The 17,813-nt window shown below is 36.4% G+C and overlaps 1 protein-coding gene across 3 annotated transcripts in view; it reads left to right on the plus strand.

Moving 5' to 3' along the window:
- Nucleotides 1-17,813, plus strand: part of PCDH15 (protocadherin-related 15) — a 1,053,047-nt gene that overhangs the window by 42,663 nt on the left and 992,571 nt on the right. The window lies entirely within an intron of this gene.

Genomic DNA, 17,813 nt, shown 5'->3' on the forward strand with positions numbered 1-17,813 from the left:
GCTTCTCTTCTTTTCACAGCTATTTGTAAGGCCTCCCCAGACAGCCATTTTGCTTTTTTGCATTTCTTTTCCACGGGGATGGTCTTGATCCCTGTCTCCTGTACAATGTCACGAACCTCATTCCACAGTTCATCAGGCACTCTATCTCTCAGATCTAGTTCCTTAAATCTATTTCTCACTTCCACTGTATAATCATAGGGGATTTGATTTAGGTCATACCTGAATGGTCTAGTGGGTTTCCCTACTTTCTTCAATTTAAGTCTGAATTTGGCAATAAGGAGTTCATGGTCTGAGCCACAGTCAGCTCCTGGTCTTGTTTTTTCTGACTGTATAGAGCTTCTCCATCTTTGGCTGCAAAGAATATAATCAATCTGATTTTGGTGTTGACCATCTGGTGATGTCCATGTATAGAGTCTTCCCTTGTGTTGTTGGAAGTGGGTGTTTGTTATGACCAGTGCATTTTCTTGCAAAATTCTATTAGTCTTTGCCCTGCTTCATTCCGTATTCCAAGGCCAAATTTGCCCATTACTCCAGGTGTTTTTTGACTTCCTACTTTTGCATTCCAGTCCCGTATAATGAAAAGGACATCTTTTTGGGGTGTTAGTTCTAAAAGATCTTGAAGGTCTTCATAGAACCATTCAACTTCAGCTTCTTTGGCATTACTGGTTGGGGCATAGACTTGGATTACTGTGACATTGAACGGTTTGCCTTGGAAACGAACAGAGATCTTTCTGTCGTTTTTGAGATTGCATCCAAGTACTGCTATTTGGACTCTTTTGTTGACCATGATGGCCACTCCATTTCTTCTGAGAGATTCCTGCCCGCAGTAGTAGATATAATGGTCATCTGAGTTAAATTCACCCATTCCAGTCCATTTCAGTTCGCTGATTCCTAGAATGTCGACATTCACTCTTGCCATCTCTTGTTTGACCACTTCCAATTTGCCTTGATTCATGGACCTGACATTCCAGGTTCCTATGCAATATTGCTCTTTACAGCATTGGACCTTACTTCTATCACCAGTCACATCCACAGCTGGGTATTGTTTTTGCTTTGGCTCCATCCCTTCATTCTTTCTGGAGTTATTTCTCCACTGATCTCCAGTAGCATATTGGGCACCTCCTGACCTGGGGAGTTTCTCTTTCAGTATCCTATCATTTTGTCTTTTCATACTGTTCATGGGGTTCTGAAGGCAAGAATACTGAAGTGGTTTGCCACTCCCTTCTCCAGTGGACCACATTCTGTCAGATCTCTCCACCATGACCTGCCCTTCTTGGGTTGCCCCAGGGGCATGGCTTAGTTTCACTGAGTTAGACAAGGCTGTGGTCCTAGTGTGATTAGATCAACTAGTTTTCTGTGAGTGTGGTTTCAGTGTGTCTGCCCTCTGATGACCTCTTGCAACACCTACCTTCTTACTTGGGTTTCTCTTACCTTGGGCGTGGGGTATCTCTTCAGGGCTGCTACAGCAAAGCGCAGCCATTGCTCCTTAACTTGGATGAGGGGTATCTCCTCACCGTCGACCTTCCTGACCTTCAACGTGGGATAGATCTTCTAGGCCCTCCTACTCCCCTGCAGCCAGGGCTCCTTGGACGTGGGGTTGGTCCTCCCGGCCGCCGCCCTTGGCCTTGGGGTGGTGGTGTGAGGTAGCTCCTCCCGCCCGCTGCCCCTGGCCTCAGGCTTGGGGAGTGGGGTATCTCCTCCCGGCCATGGCCCCTGACCTCGGACGCGGGGTAACTCCTCTCGTCGCTGCCCCTGACCTCAGAAGCTGGGTATCTCCTCTGGGCCGCCCCTCCTGACCTCAGACATGGGGTAACTCCTCTCGGCCGTTCCTGCGCCATCGCAGTCTGGTACTCTCGGCCGCTGCACCTGACCTCAGACGTGGGGTAACTCCTCTTGGCTGCCACCCTTTGGGCATGGGGTCCTCCTGGCTTCTACCCCTGACCTCGGACATGGGGTGGCTCCTCTTGGCCTAGCTTTAGCGCTCCCGTCCTAGCCGCCTGTGTTTAATAATCATCTGATCAGAAAAAAAATACTTTTTGTGAAACACACATCTTACATGTATGTGAGATAGCTGCTGTTGCTGCTGCTGCTAAGTTGCTTATGGGAAATAAAAGGCTGGTGAAAGTATAATCTTTGAGGAACAAAAAGAGAATTAAAAAGAAGAGGTACTCATTTAACCTCTCTGGTATTTGTTGATTTCTGTTTGGTGAAGTACCAGAGAGGCTACATAAGGTAGATACTTGAAAGATACAAAGATTTTAAAAATAATATGAATATATCACAGTATGATGGAGTGGGAGAATCTACTTATTTATCTAGGGTATTTATCCATTAGTTCTACTGAACAGTTGAACTTCCCTGATAGCTTAGTTAGTAAAAAATCCTCCTGCAGTGCAGGAGACCCTGATTCGATCCCTGGGTCAGGAAGATCTGCTGGAGAATGAATAGGCTACCCACTCCAATATTCTTGGGCTTCCCTTGTGGCTCAGCTGGTAAAAAATCTGCCTGCAATGCAGAAGACCTGGGTTTGATCCCTGGGTTAGGAAGATCCCCTGGAAAAGAGAAAGGCGATCCACTTCAGTATCCTGGCCAGGAGAATTCCAGGGGGGTTGCAAAGAGTCGGACAAGACTGAGCGACTTCTGCTCTACTGAACAATTATATCCTAGTCATTGTGACTTCTCCTTGGTACCTCCATTACTTTTTTGAAAACTAAATTTTGTAGGATAAACTCTTTGAGTTAAACCCTAACAAATATTTATTGTGCACATGTACGTGTTCAACAGACAAGTATAATAAAATAAATATAAGGCCAGACTACCTTGTTGTAATTCATGACTCAAATGTGGTCCATGATAGGACAGCAGGCATCCAAGAAGAAAAGTTATTCTCAGTCTTCCTCACCATCGTCCTCACTATGATCATCATCATTGGCCTTTGCTAGGTGTTGATTTAGATGTAAAGATTAATATCATAAGGCATCTTTCATTGAAGGGGAGAAGAAAGTTAGCCAATTAACAATGATAGATTCAGTGCCTGACCACCTTGAGAGGCTAAATGAAGGTATTCTGTGCTCTTGATGGAAGGACATTCTAAAAGAAAGGAATTTTCCGAAAGACAGGAATTTTCCGAAAGACATGGGTATCTAATAGTATATTTATTCAGGATACTTAAAGGAGCTCACGGTTGCACTAATGTAAATCAGTCCCCTGGTGACATGACATAGGTTTGTGTTGCTGACAAGGGCAGAGTTGGGAAAGGTTGGATATATCATTCAAGGCACTTTGATTTGGTACTGTGGATGATAATAAAGCATTGAGGGATTTGAAGGAATGGTTTATCTCTGTCAAAACCTGAAATTCTGAAGTATAATGAGAAATTAATGCATGAGTCAGATTCCAATTATTTTGGGTAAAGGGTGCCCTTTACTTCGTCCATATCCATCAATATCTCAAAGTGGTTCTTCAGTGTCACCCGCTTCTTAATTCTTTCATGAAGTTATTTTTTCTAGTCTATAGAATATAAACACACAGCATGTGACCTCAAACTTTAGCTCTCTTCTAAATTTATTTTGTTTTGTTTCAGTGTTGACAAGTATCCTTCTTTCATGGGGGTTATAATCTCTCTGGTAGTTATGTCATTTTACAGATACATTAATAGAATAATAGAGCTTAGATGGGTCTTGTGCTTGCTTGTGCTAAGTCATATCTGACTCTTTGTGACCCCACGGATGGTAGCTTAGCAGAATCCTCGAACTCTTTTAATCTGGTTCATTCATTTCAGAGCACTGGCAGCCTGAGGGTTTAAGTGACTTATCTAAAAGTATACAAGCAGCTTGTGGCAGAGCAAAAAGAGAATGATTGCCTGTCAAGTTCTCTAGACTGTGTATTTGTACTCTTTTCATTTGTCCTGTTGTAACATGCCCCCATGTTGTCAGCGTTAACCACACTCATCTTCAGTTACATCATATCAGGCTGCATACTATCAGCATGATTTGCAGTGGTTGTTATTGACTTTCATCATTTGACTGAAGTGGTGTTTGTAAGAGTTCTCCACTGTAAAGTCTCCTTACTGTACTCTGGAAGGAAGTCACCACAGAATTACACATAAGAATTGGGGAGTTATGCTTTCCTTCTTCTAGCATGGATCATCTGCATAAATATTTAGAATTCTTCTTAGTCAGAAATTTGTCTCTTCTCCCCATTTATATATTCAATCACTTATACCAATATAGACTGATATAAAAATATCAATATGAACTTGTATAAAAAAGGGATATTCATTTTATACTTTGGATTATCATTCAATATTAATAGATTCTCTTTTATTTTATTATTAGAATTATAGAAATTCCTCCCAGGCTTTCCCCCCTTAGTATTTTTTAATATCTAAAATGATTATTTTAAACTTTCTGAATATTATTTAATATTTAAAATATTTTGGTTTTTTTAATAACTTTTGAGCCAATTAATTACATCTTTTTAAAAGCATGAAGACATGTCTGCAGATCAGAGAACATGAAGTCAACATCGTGTGTCTTGTTTAAGTAGCAATGCTATTAAATCTAAAATGCTAAAAAAATAGCATTCATCTTCCCAAAAGCAGTATATATGATTGCATGTTGAACAGAAAGTCTCTGTTAAGAACAAAATGTTGTGTAATGGATAAACTTTTAAATATATTTTTATTACTTTAAAATTAACTGATTTGTATCAATTTAAACCATATTATTGATCGAGCAAATACTCATTAAATGCTCAGTATGATACTTGCTCTTGAAAAGTATAAGTATAGAGAGATCTAAAATAAATAACTTTTTATAGTGTGATAAATGTTTTAATATAAAGATATTCAAAATCCCTGCTAAAAATGTTCAAATTCCTCTAAGCTGGGTAAAGAAAATACATTAAGAAAATGAAATGATATAAATGTCTGATAATGATTTTAAACAGCAAAAGAAATGTACTGTTACTTTTTTTTTCCTTCTAACTAGAACACAGATTGTTTTAGATACTTGATATTTGTTTAATCAATGAGTTAGTGGATGGACAGGTCTTCATGCAATTGCATGCTCTATTTCAAATATATTAATAGTTCAAAATTGAAGGTCAGATATAAAAGACAATTGACTGAAGAGCACCCTAAGTTCTTATATAATAGTTTTTTCAAGTTGGTTTTTTTGTTTTTAAATCTAACTTATTTAGCTGAGTTCTTTTGCCATTTTGAAACATTTTCCTCTAGACTACTTAATTAAAGCACTCTCCGTTAATCCTTCAAACTCTCTCACACACACAAGAGGATCTCATCTTTGTAGTTCTCATTAAAATAAAAAATTGCAAGGAGATATACTGTGTCATAATTTTTAACTTTAATTACAACCATGTATATAAATGATAACACAAGATAAATTGAGAGAACAAGTGAGTGCAAAGGAATTTATAATTTTATCTTGTATCACAGACCAGATAACAGCTGCGTAGGGCTCCTATCTCACAGAATTAACTATTTCAGATAATAAAGCATGATAATTTATCACATTCATATGGTCTTAAACTCTAAAAAACCTTTCTAAAAATATATTTTAACCAAAATAACACACAGAACGAACATTATACAAAGATCGATTCCACGTATATTTAACAAGCGTACATACACAATATTTTAAACAATGTATAAAGTAAGGCATTTCACCATATCAATTTAAGCAGAATTCCATCTTTCTAGATATAAAACAAACACTTGTTATTATTCATACTTTCGGACCTATCACTGCAGATCACATATAGGTTTATGTACTTTGTGAAATTCCTTTAAAAATAGCAAGGTGATGCCATCCTAATTACCTTGAGATCTGACATTATGGGTTTTTCCCCATGTGATTATGGGACTAACTTTAGTTTGAAGTATAAGGAAGATGTTTAATCTCAATAATGTGTGGGTACCTGATTTCTATAGCCCTTCTTTTAAAACTTGTGATATAATGTTGGGATTATTGTCCCAAAGGCCAAAATAATTTCCTATTTTCCGATTAAATGAGAAACATTTCTTTGCTTCATACACACATCACTCCAAGCTCGCTCTCTCACCTGGATATCACAGAACTACACAGGGCAGGGGAACCGTTGTCTAGAGCTAAAGGTGGCAATGCAAGGGCCAAAACTCAACTGGAAAGGCCAGTCATGCCAGGTTCATAGTCTAAGTTTCAATAGTGGAGATATGATATTATTACAATTGTTTTGTTATAAGTGGCCATTGTCAAAACTTAATGATAAGAGCTAGTATGTAATAAGAAATTATTATTATCAGGTGCTTATTTTTATTAAGATTTTTTTAAAGCAGTGTGATAAGGTTGCCTCATGCTCATTATCTCAGCTCCAAACAACTGTGATAAATGAGATGTATTACTCCAAAATAATGGTGGATTTGAATATTTGAGTTTTTTTTTTAGCCTGTCAGAGCAGGCTATGAATTCTCTCAGCTTTCTGAATTCTAAACTGAGGGAAAAATGAGAAAACTTAAGCTCAGAGAAGACAAACAACTTGTCTAAGATTGCATGGCTATTAAGTGTCAGGGTTGAGATTTGAACATATGTATTGTCTAGAACCAAAGTTAAATCCAAAGGACTCAAATACAGAGACCAAGTTTAAAATGAGAATGCCATAAACAGGTGTTGGAATCGAGTGTAAGACTTGTTTTTCTAGTTTAAACTTGCTACTTGGCAAGACAGAGAAACTCTGGGAAATTTAACATAAAGAAAAATACAATAAAATCTTCTGTAAAAAATATTTAAATTAAGATTTTAAAAGAAAATATTTTAAACCATCTGTTTTCTATGGACATTGTGGAATTTCACAGTAGTTGTTGTTGCTGTTCAGTCACTAAGTCTTGTTAGACTCTTGGCAACCTCATGAACTGCAGCACACCAGGCTTCCCTGTCCTTCACTGTCTCCTGGAGTTTGCTCAAACTCATGTCCATTGAGTTGGTGATGTCATCCAATCATGTAATCCTCTGTCGCCCCTTTTTTCTCCTGGTCTCAATCTTTCCCAGCATCAGGGTCCCTTCCAATGAGTCAGTTCTTCGCATCAGGTGGCCAAAGCATTGGAGCTTCAGCTTCAGCATCAGTCCTTCCAATAAATATCCAGGGTTGATTTCCTTTAGGATTGACTGGTTTGATCTCCTTGCTCTCCAATGGACTCTCAAGAGTCTTCTCCAACCACAATTCAAAAGCATTAATTCTTTGGTGTTCAGCTTTCTTTATGGTCTTACTCTCACATTCATATATGAATACTGGAAAAAAGCATAGCTTTGACTATGCAGACCTTTGTTGGCAAAGTGATGTCTCTGGTTTTTAAAGCACTGTGTAGGTTTGTCATAGCTTTTCTTCCAAGGAGTAAATGTCTTTTCATTTCAAGGCTGCAGTCACTATCCACAGTGATTTTGGAGCCCAACAAAATAAAATTTGTCACTGTTTCACAGTAGTAGCTGAATGAAATATTTTTAGGTTACTTTAGAAAGTATGTGCTCTCCAAAAGACTTGATGAGCTATGACTTCAATGGGAATGTTTTTCTAACCATTGCTTACTTGCATATATTACAACAAAGTACAATGTGTGTTTAGTAAAAACTGAAAAGTAAAACTACTATAGTAGATTGATATATAAATTATATGATCTTTATCTTTAAGGAAAATTAACTCAAGTGTCATACTGCTAGTTTATATTTTATGTTTGTAAAATAATGATTTATAGTAACTAATATAATTTTAAATTTATCATATAATTTCCTCATCTACTTAACATATTTTGCTTCTTTTAAACTCATATTTTCATGATTTGCATTACACTATCCCTTCAGAGCAATGCAGAATTGTATTTAATTATTGAGAAAAGAACAGATTCTACAGGCAAAAATTCTCAAAGTTATTTAATGTTATTTATATTCTATGAAGTGAACAATAGCAGAATATTAATATATATGTCAAAAATCAATCTTTAGTGCTTGGATTTACTCTTAATTTAATAGAACTGTGAACACAGATGTGTATATCCCTAAAGTCATTAGCCAGAAATCATTTAGGGAAAATTATTTGTAATATATTTTTGATTGATAAGCACACAAAGAACAAGATTAATAGTTTCATGATAGAATTAATCAGTCACTGCTCATTATTAATTTTATTTTAATATTTTGAAATCATTATAAAATCTATCACTATCAGGGAGATTTTGAAATTCCCAGGATTGGATAGAGCAATGTGATATGTGGAATCAAGACCCCTCTAACATATCCATATGTTAAATCTCAGAAATTTTGAACATATTAGCTTGCTGCTGCTGCTGCTGCTAAGTCGCTTCAGTCGTGTCCAACTCTGTGCGACCCCATAGACGACAGCCCACCAGGCTCCCCTGTCCCTGGGATTCTCCAGGCAAGAACACTGGAGTGGGTTGCCATTTCCTTCTCCAGTGCATGAAAGTGAAAAGTGAAAGTGAAGTCGCTCAGTCGTGTCTGACTCTTAGCGACCCCATGGACTGCAGCCAACCAGGCTCCTTGGTCCATGGGATTTTCCAGGCAAGAGTACTGAAGTGGGGTGCCATTGCCTTCTCTGATATTAGCTTACATGAGAAAATAAATTTTACAGATATATTTCAAATTACAGACCTCAAATTAGGGAGATTATTCTGTATTATCTGGGTTACCTCAAGCTGATCACATGTGTTAAAAGCAGATGAATTTCTCTGGCTGGGAACAAGAGAGCTGTTGAAGAAAAAGAAGTCACAGATTCTGAGCATCAAGGGAATTCACCATGCTTGTTCAGAAATACAGAACACATGTAGGGACCAAAAAGAAGCCTCTAAAAGCTAAGGGCAGTCCCTGGGGACAGCCAGCTTGAAAACAGAGACCTCAGATCTACAACAAGAAGCTGAATTCTGCCAACAACCTGAATGAGCTTGAAAGCAGATTCTTCCCAGTGCCTCCTGGTAGGAGCCCTGCTGGCCAACACTTTAGTGGTAGCCTTGTGAAACCTAGAGAAGAAAAACAAGCAAATCAACCCAAACATTTGACCTTCAGAACTGTGATATAATATAAAATGTGCTGAAGCCACTAAGTGCTTAGTAATTTGTTACAGCAACAGTGGAAAAGAAGGTAGCAAACTGATTTAATGGAGGTAACATCTATTCATCTCCATTAAATCAGTAAGGCAATTGTTACTCTTTTAAAATGTTCCATTCAAGTAATTCCAAATAAATATATACTGTGGACTATTTCATTTTTATATGGGATAGAGGAGAGAACACTTGAGTTATTGTGCAAATAAAATACATTTTTTTTTTCAAAATTCAAACTTAAAATTCCTAAATAAAAATTACATAATCCATTGTCCATACTATCCAAATTATATATTCAAGTACATGTCAGTTGTACTTACTACTCAAAGCAGTCTACAGATTCAATGCAATCACCATCAAAATTCCAAGATGTTCTTCAAAAAAATAGAATATATAATACTAAAATTTGCATAGAACCACAAATGACCCTACATATCCAAATAACTCTTGAGAAAGAAGAACAAAGATGGAAGCATTATGCTCCTTGATTTCAAACTGTATCACAGAGCTATAGTTATCAAATGAATATGATATTGTCAATCTTCAACACAATCATCCCTGAATATTCATTGGAAGGACTGTTGCTGAAGTTGAAATTCCAATATTATGGTCAGCTGATGCAAAAAGCTGATTCATTGGAAAAGACCCTGTTGCTGGCAAAGTTTGAAGACAAAAGGAAAAGGGGGTGGCAGAGGATGAGATCATGTCCATTGAGCATCACTGACTCAATGGAGATGAATTTGAGCAAACTACAAGAGCTGTGGAGGACAGAGGACTCTGGTGTGCTATAATCCATGGGGTCCGACACGATTTAGTGACTGAACAACAACATCAACATAAAACAGCCATAGAGATTAATTGATTTATGACCAATAAATTGATTATGACCAAGAGCCAAGAACATACAATGAGGAAACAACAGTCTCTTCAATAAATGATGTTGGGGAAACTGGACAACCACCAGCAAAACGATGACACAGAAAACTTTCTTATGCTATACAGACAGTAACTCAGAATGGATTGAATATTTGGATGTAAGACCTGAAACCATAAAACTACTAGGATAAAATACAGCTGATAAACTCCTTGATGTTAGTTCTGGTGATAATTTATTGGATTTAGCAACGAAAGCAAATGAAACAAAGGCAAAAATTATAAAGTGGGACTATATCAAACTAAACAGCCAATTTGGGCATGGAGCTTGGTGATTTTTCAATATCCTAAATAATAGAAAAGTGAAACCCAATGTTTTATTTAAATGTTATAAAGCAACCTATTCTAAATAATATTGATAAAATCAATAATGTTTCCAGTTTTGTATACATTCTGTGACAAAGTATTCATATTTTATACAGAAACCTCTTTTTTTTCTGCATACTTAAGTGACAGGTATTAAGTCTGAACACATGAAAATTAAAAAATAAGCCAAAAAAAAGCCCACACAGATTTTATATTCAAGTCTGGGTCTGGTATGAAGTGGTAGATAAACAAATTAAAAAGTAAATTGTATAGCAGATCATATAGCAGCAGGTGGTACAGAGAAAAGCAAAGCAGATAAATAAAGCTTGTTAATAGGGTACCATTTAAAATGCTGAAGTCAGGAAGACTTTAATAGTGAGGTGACATTTGATCAGATACTTGATGAAGGTAAGGGATTGAGCCATGTTGATGTCTGGAGTATCTGTTGTAAGAACTTTTTAAGAAGGAAAGGGGTGGAAATGTCTTGAAGTCTGAGTATACATTGAAAAGTTTGATGTAATATCAAAAAGAATGTGTGGTTGGATTAGAGTGTGATCTGACTTGTTTTGGCAGAATTACTATGAATACTATGTTGTTAAAAACAAAACAAACAATGACAACAGTAAAAATTGTCTATGGATGGCTAAGGTTGTAGGATACCTGGAAAAAGGCTAATCCAAAGAGGTCAGAACGGGTCATATGACTGGAACCAGGGTCATGGTGGTGGTGATGGAAGTGATGAGATGTGGTCAATTCATTGAGATTAAATAGAGGTTCATCTCAATAAGGAGAAAGTCAACAGTATATCATTGTGGATAGGATATAGCATAATAGAATGAAAGAAATCAAGGATGACTCCATGAATTTTAGCCTTAGCAATGTGAAAAACTGTGTTGTCTTTGAGTAAAATGAAGAAGATGATGAAGGATCTGGTTTGAAGAAGATGACAGGGAACTTGATTTCAGATATTATGCTTGAGATCTCTTTGGATATCCAAATGAAAATGAGGAGTGCACATGAGTATTGATTCACAGAAGGTGTTCACACTGGAAATATAACTTTGGCAATCTTTAAAGTCATAGGACAGGGTGATATTCTAAAAAGAGGGAGTGAGTATAAATAGAGGAAAGACTAAATATAAGCACTGAACCATTTGTACTCCAATGTTAAGAGAGCAGAAACAGGACGAAATATCAAGAAAAAGACTGAGAAGTTAGGTACAAGGAAATTCTGGAGAATGTTGAGACCTGGAGGTACAATGAACATTTTTTTTCACTGAAGACAGGATAATCAACTATAGTAAATGGTTTTGATACTTTGAGCAAGATGAGTGTGGAGAAATGACCATTGGATTTAGTAATCAGGTCATTGATTGTGCAGCTTTGGGAGTATGATGTGATAAGAGACTGATTAGAATGGTTTCAAGTGTGAATGAGTTGAGAAATATAGAGAGCTCTTGAAAAAAATATATAGATAAGTTTCAGAGGTTGCTATAAATAAATTCTATGAGGTTTTCATGGGAATAAAGATAAAACAGACTGAATGTCAACAAATAGAATAGAGAAGGGACATATTATGATGCTGAGAGAGAGGAATATTTGCTGCAGTGTTATCTTTGAATAGGTGAAAGTGGTGTTAGTTGTCAGATCATTTAGAATAACTTCATATAAATTAATAAAAGACCAGGAAATCCCCTATCACTTCTTGCCAATTTTTGTTCACTGTAAATATAATGAACAAATATTTTGATTCATCTTAGTCTTCTCAATTTGAGTAAATCCAGCTTTTTCCATTTCTTAATAAAAGATTAATTTGGGTTTTTTCCCCAAAATATGTAGCAAAATAACTTTTAAAAGCTTTGACTAAGTCTGTTTATAATGTGTGAAAAGATTTTACGGTTGTGTAATTCATTTGTAGAAAGAGACATCTTTTTCTTGATTAGCAATGTCATAGCTTGCATTAATCACATTGATCTGGGTAATAGAAATTTATATTTAGCTTTTATGTTTGACAAGATCATAGTACTGTCAACAATTTACAAATTAACTAGTCATATGTTTCAAAAGGTAGCTAAGTCTCAAAATCATTAAAATCAAAATGAAGTCAAAAAATAATTCAATTCAGTATACTCCTAAACTCTTTAGTGTAAAAGTAAATAAATAAATAAAATGATTTCATTGAATGCAGTGTTCTCAAAGTGAAGTTCTTTATTTCATTTCACTGAGATGTTTCTCAAAAGGTATATGATAGGTACAGAGATAAATATACAGATAAATGGATTATATAATGTTCCCACATACACATCTTTGACCATATTATATCTCTTCCTTACTTTCCTTATTCTTTCTTACTCTACCTGCTCTCTTTTGTACATTTCTTTCTGTCAGTGGAAGCTTTAACAAACTGCTCATTTTTATTCTCCCATTTTTTTAATGTTGATATAATTTTTATTATTTCGGGTATATTACATGATTATTTTCCTTCAACTAGGAGATATTACAAGATGTACAGTCTATATTTCACACAACAACAAATATCATTGCAGAGAAAAAGTAATGATTCTTGTATTAATATTTAGATAACCAAACATAAAATACTGGGCAAAAAATTATGAATTCTGAAAATGAAGATGAGAATTTCCTGATGAGAATGTGACCTTCTCCTGTCTTCTGTGAAAGTGTACAGTTCCTTTGGCACTGTTTTCTTGGTACCATTACTATCTGAATAATGCAAATAGTCTGTACTTTCTAAAAGACAGGGTCTGTACTTTGAAGTCAGTATGATTTTGGACTAATTACTTAATATCTCTGAAATTCCACTTCTCTTCTATACAATGAGCATAAAACTACCTTTCTGAGACATTTTCATAGTAATTACACAAACTAATCTGTATAAAATACTTTGCACAGAAAAAGTAGGTAGTAAAATGTCATTAGGTAATGTATTCGCTCTATACAAGTTATATTCAATCCTTTAAAAAATTGCTCAGTCATTTGATACATCTATTGACTACTTAAGTGTATGCAAACACAATTTTGAGTAGCGGGGATGCAGCAGTTAAAAAATAATTTCTGCTTTCATGGAGCATATATTCCAGTTTTTTTCTTTATAGTATTTTGAATTTGCCCTTGTTTCTATTCTATTTGTGATGATTATCTCCTATTCTTTTAATTTTTAATCTTTTAAGTCCTTGTTTGCTAAACAGAGTCGACAGTGGTTCATAGAAGTCATTATTAGGGGTATATAGCAAATTCTGAAGGAAAGTAGATAAAAAAAAAGCAAAGCTTGCCAGTGGGTTGCATATAGTTGCATCTTCTCTTACCACTTATTGTGGTCTTCTTTTTATTCTTGTTTGCATTAGCAAATCTCAAAAGTTCTTTATTTGTCATGGTAAGCTCAGTGAATCTTTTTTTTTTTCTGTCTGTACCTGGAACAAAGCTAGATATGGATAACAAAGTTCATGAAATGCTTTGAAAATAATAATATTTATTTTCCTTTGCCTTATTTTCCTTATTTCCTTATTTTCAGTTTGCTTTAATAATTCTGTGTTGGGAAGTCAGTCAGTTCAGTCACTCAGTCTTGTCTGACTCTTTGCAACCCCATGGACTGCAGCATGCTAGGCTTCCAACTTTGGGAGCTTGCTCAAACTGATGTTCATCATGTCAGTGATGCCATACAACCATCTCATTCTCTTGTCATCCCCTTCCCCTCTTGCCTTCAATCGTTCCCAACATCAGGGTCTTTTCCAATGAGTCAGTTCTTCTCATCAGATGGCCAAAGTATTGGAGCTTCAGCATCAGTCCTTCCAATGAAAATTCAGGGCTGATTTCCTTTAGGATTGACTGGTTTGATCTCCCTGAAATCCAAGGGACTCTCAAGAGTCTTCTCCAACACTACAGTTCAAAAGCATCAGTTCTTCAGCTCTTATCATTTTTTATAGTCTAACTCTCACATCCATACGCGACTACTAGAAAAACCATAGTTTGACTAGATGGACTTTTGCTGGCAAAGTAATGTCTCTGCTTTTTAATATGCTGTCTAGGTTGGTCATAGGTCCTCTTCCAAGGAGCAATCGTCTTTTAATTTCATGACTGCAATAAACATCTGCAGTGATTTTGGAGCCCCCCAAAATATAAAGTCTGTCACTGTTTCCATTGTTTCCCCATGCATCTGCCAGGAAGTGATGGGACTGGATGCCATGAACTCGGTTTTCTGACTATTGAATTTTAAACCAACTTTTTCACTGTCCTTTTTAACTTTCATCAAAAGGTTCTTTATTTCTTAATCACTTCTGACATGAGGATGGCGTCATCTGCGTATCTGAGGTTATTGCTATTTCTCCCGGCAATCTTGATTCCAGCTTGTTCTTCATCCAGCTCAATATTTTGCATATAAGTTAAATAAGCTGGGTGACAATAAATGCCTTGATGTTTTGGGTAGGGCATGGAAATACTGATAGAGGTTCTCTTTCTTCAAGTTGATTAAAAAAATCCCAACTTTCACTTTTAAAAGTCAATAGGCCACCCTCCAGTTTCCCAAGGAAATCTACAGTTCCTCTTGAAACTTACAAAAATGCTGAATATTCTGTATTAACATTTAAATTAAAATACCATCCATTCACTTAATTACTGCCAAGAGCTCTTTCCTGCAGTTATCAATATAAGCACAGGCACTTGTAGAAAGGAAAGATTTCATGGTAGTATTAGATTCTGTCTTTATTAAACTTTGAAACTTCCTAACATCTGTGTTTTGAGTGCCTCATGGAATCTGAGCTACAAAATGTGAATCATATTCTGGCTTTGTACACATACATGACATAGGGATCTCAGTGGTTGCCACCTGTCATAGTACACAGCAATACTGCAAAGGTTTACTGGCAGAGTCGTAGTTTGTTTTTTTTTTTTTTTTTTCCCCTCCAGTATCATTCTTTGTGTTTATCTGTACCAACCACCTGTCACTCTCCAGCTTTCACAAATAGTCAGGGTGGGCCCTTCTTCAAAATAAGTCTCCCTATTCCCTGAGAGACAGATGAAATAATGCCCTCTCACAGATGGTCTGCGGTACATACCTTAGTTGAATATCTAAGCGTGACAAGTAGTCAAGGATTAATGGCAGGTTTGCTAGCATTAACTTAAATTGTGACACAGATCTATACTCTAAAAGCCTTAGAAAAAAAGAGAGATTATTTCAAGATGACAACAATGTTGGCAACTATACTCTATTTAAAATGTGTTTTGGCATTTGCATTTCATTTCACTGCAACATGTCTAAACAACTCAAATATGTGAAATGCAATTGAAAAATATTCCTGTTCCATTATAAAACATTAGTTTGCAGGATTGTACTTTTAAAAATGCTAGTTGCAGTGCTTAAGGCTTTCATAAATGCTTACTCTAAGAGGAACATATTAACTATTAGGATGGTTTAAGATAGGTGAAAGTGAAAGTGAAGTCGTGTCCGACTCTTTGTGACCCTGTGGACTGTAGCCCACAAAGCTCCTCCGTCCATGGGATTCTCCAGGCTAGAATACTGGAGTGGGTTGCCATTTCCTTCTCGAAGGGATCTTCCTGACCTAGGGATCGAACCCAGGTCTCCCACATTGCAGGCAGACGCTTTAACCTCTGAGCCCATACATGGTAGATAAATAGTTTTCAAAGGATTTAAAAAAAAAAACAAAAAAACAAACATAGCTAAGATCTCAGTAGTATAGTGTTTGTTTTGAGAGTCATGAAAGTTTTTATTTTTGTTTTAATGAATGATCCATCAACTGTGCCAAAATAAATAGAAATATCAACTGCTGAGTTTGTGTTATAAGGAAGGAAAAAGTTTTCCTTGACCCTCCTGGGGTTCCTGGCTGAATCTGAAAATTAAACTGACAGATACAGATTAATAGGAGAAAGGCATAGAAACATGTTTAATATGTTTTATGTGACATGGGAGTCTTCACGAGGAAATGAAGACTTGAAGAAAGAGACTGAATATTTTAATGATAGGTTTGATGAAAAACAGATAGTCTTGAAGAAATCTGATATAGGTCAAGGAGTATGGAGGTAAACATAGTAAACTGGGAGAAATTAGCACAGCCTGTTAGGATTCTTCTTAGCATCTTTTTGTCTTCAGAGATAAGGACTCTGGGTATGTAAAAGGTATCTCTCAATATTTTTTTTTCCCCTTCTTTTCCTATTAGGGTTTTATTACCTGTTTCAGGAGAGAATAGCAGTAAGGGAAGAATAGAGTGATCTTATTGCTTTTGCTGTTTATCCCTACTCCTTCAGCTAGAAATAGTCAATATGCCAAGGAACTATATTTTGGTTTATAATGTCCCCATCTGTAAGAACATTTTAATGTCTTCACTACCATCAGATAACCACTATCGAGAGATTATAACTTGACTTTTCTTTCAAAAGTCTCCCAAACCCATAACCATATTCACCTGACCCTGGACCAAATTCTTGCACTGTTTCCCCTCTCCTCTGGGGGAGAGGCTAAGAGTGTATTATGTTCTGCTAATATTTCCAGCAGCGTTTTTTCTTAAAGTTAGTTGACACATAAATACATTTTCATCATATATTTCACTCCAGTTAGCATTACAGCAAGCTAAAAAACAATGATGTATTAAAAACTGGTCTCCTAAACATGGTCAAGGCCTGCTGTCAGTGATGTGAACATTGGACCAGAGTTAGAATATGCATTTTGTCATCACTGCCTGGCTTTCCATCTCTTCAACGTGTCCTGCTATCTAGCTCCTGAGGTGCTCCAGTGGCTTATGAAGAATGCCTCAGTTCTGTGTTAAAGATTTCTCTGTAATGCTTGCTTTCTGATTATAGAAATCAGTTGATTCTGACTAACCAGAACCCTTCCTTCATTGTTTTTGTATAAGAACACTAACTTTCCTTTGGAGAATTATCTATCACCTGTTCTTAGTCCAGTGGTTTCAGAACCTTACTCCCTAGTTCCAGAGTTGGACATATTAGTTCATTCTCTGATAACTGTGACTAGTTGTTATCATAAACATGACCCAGGTCAGGAAAAATGAATCAGTCTTAAGCTTTTTACTGGAAATGCTTAGAAACTACTTATTTGGAAAGCTATGGGAAGAAGGACAGGAGGTAAAGGATGTCACTTTATGATGATTATCTTTGTCACCATTACTGGGAAAGCTGAGCTGGAAATTAAGCCATCATGGAAGAAGCCCAAATTTCTGACAAGTTTCTAATGCTGTTTGAAGCTCATATTCTAATTTCTCTTGTTTTGAACTGCCAGTTATTTAAGTCTATAACTTCACTGCATTTTATGAACTGCTTTAATTTTGGATTCCTACACACAAAAAAGACATACTTGGTCTATCCGAGAAGGCGATGGCACCCCACTCCAGTACTCTTGCCTGGAAAATCCCATGGATGGAGGAGCCTGGTGGGCTGCAGTCCATGGGGTCGCTAAGAGTCAGACACGACTGAGCGACTTCACT

This window comes from Bison bison, unplaced genomic scaffold (assembly GCF_000754665.1).
Source record: "Bison bison bison isolate TAMUID 2011002044 unplaced genomic scaffold, Bison_UMD1.0 scf7180017864372, whole genome shotgun sequence".
NCBI lineage: Eukaryota > Metazoa > Chordata > Mammalia > Artiodactyla > Bovidae > Bison > Bison bison.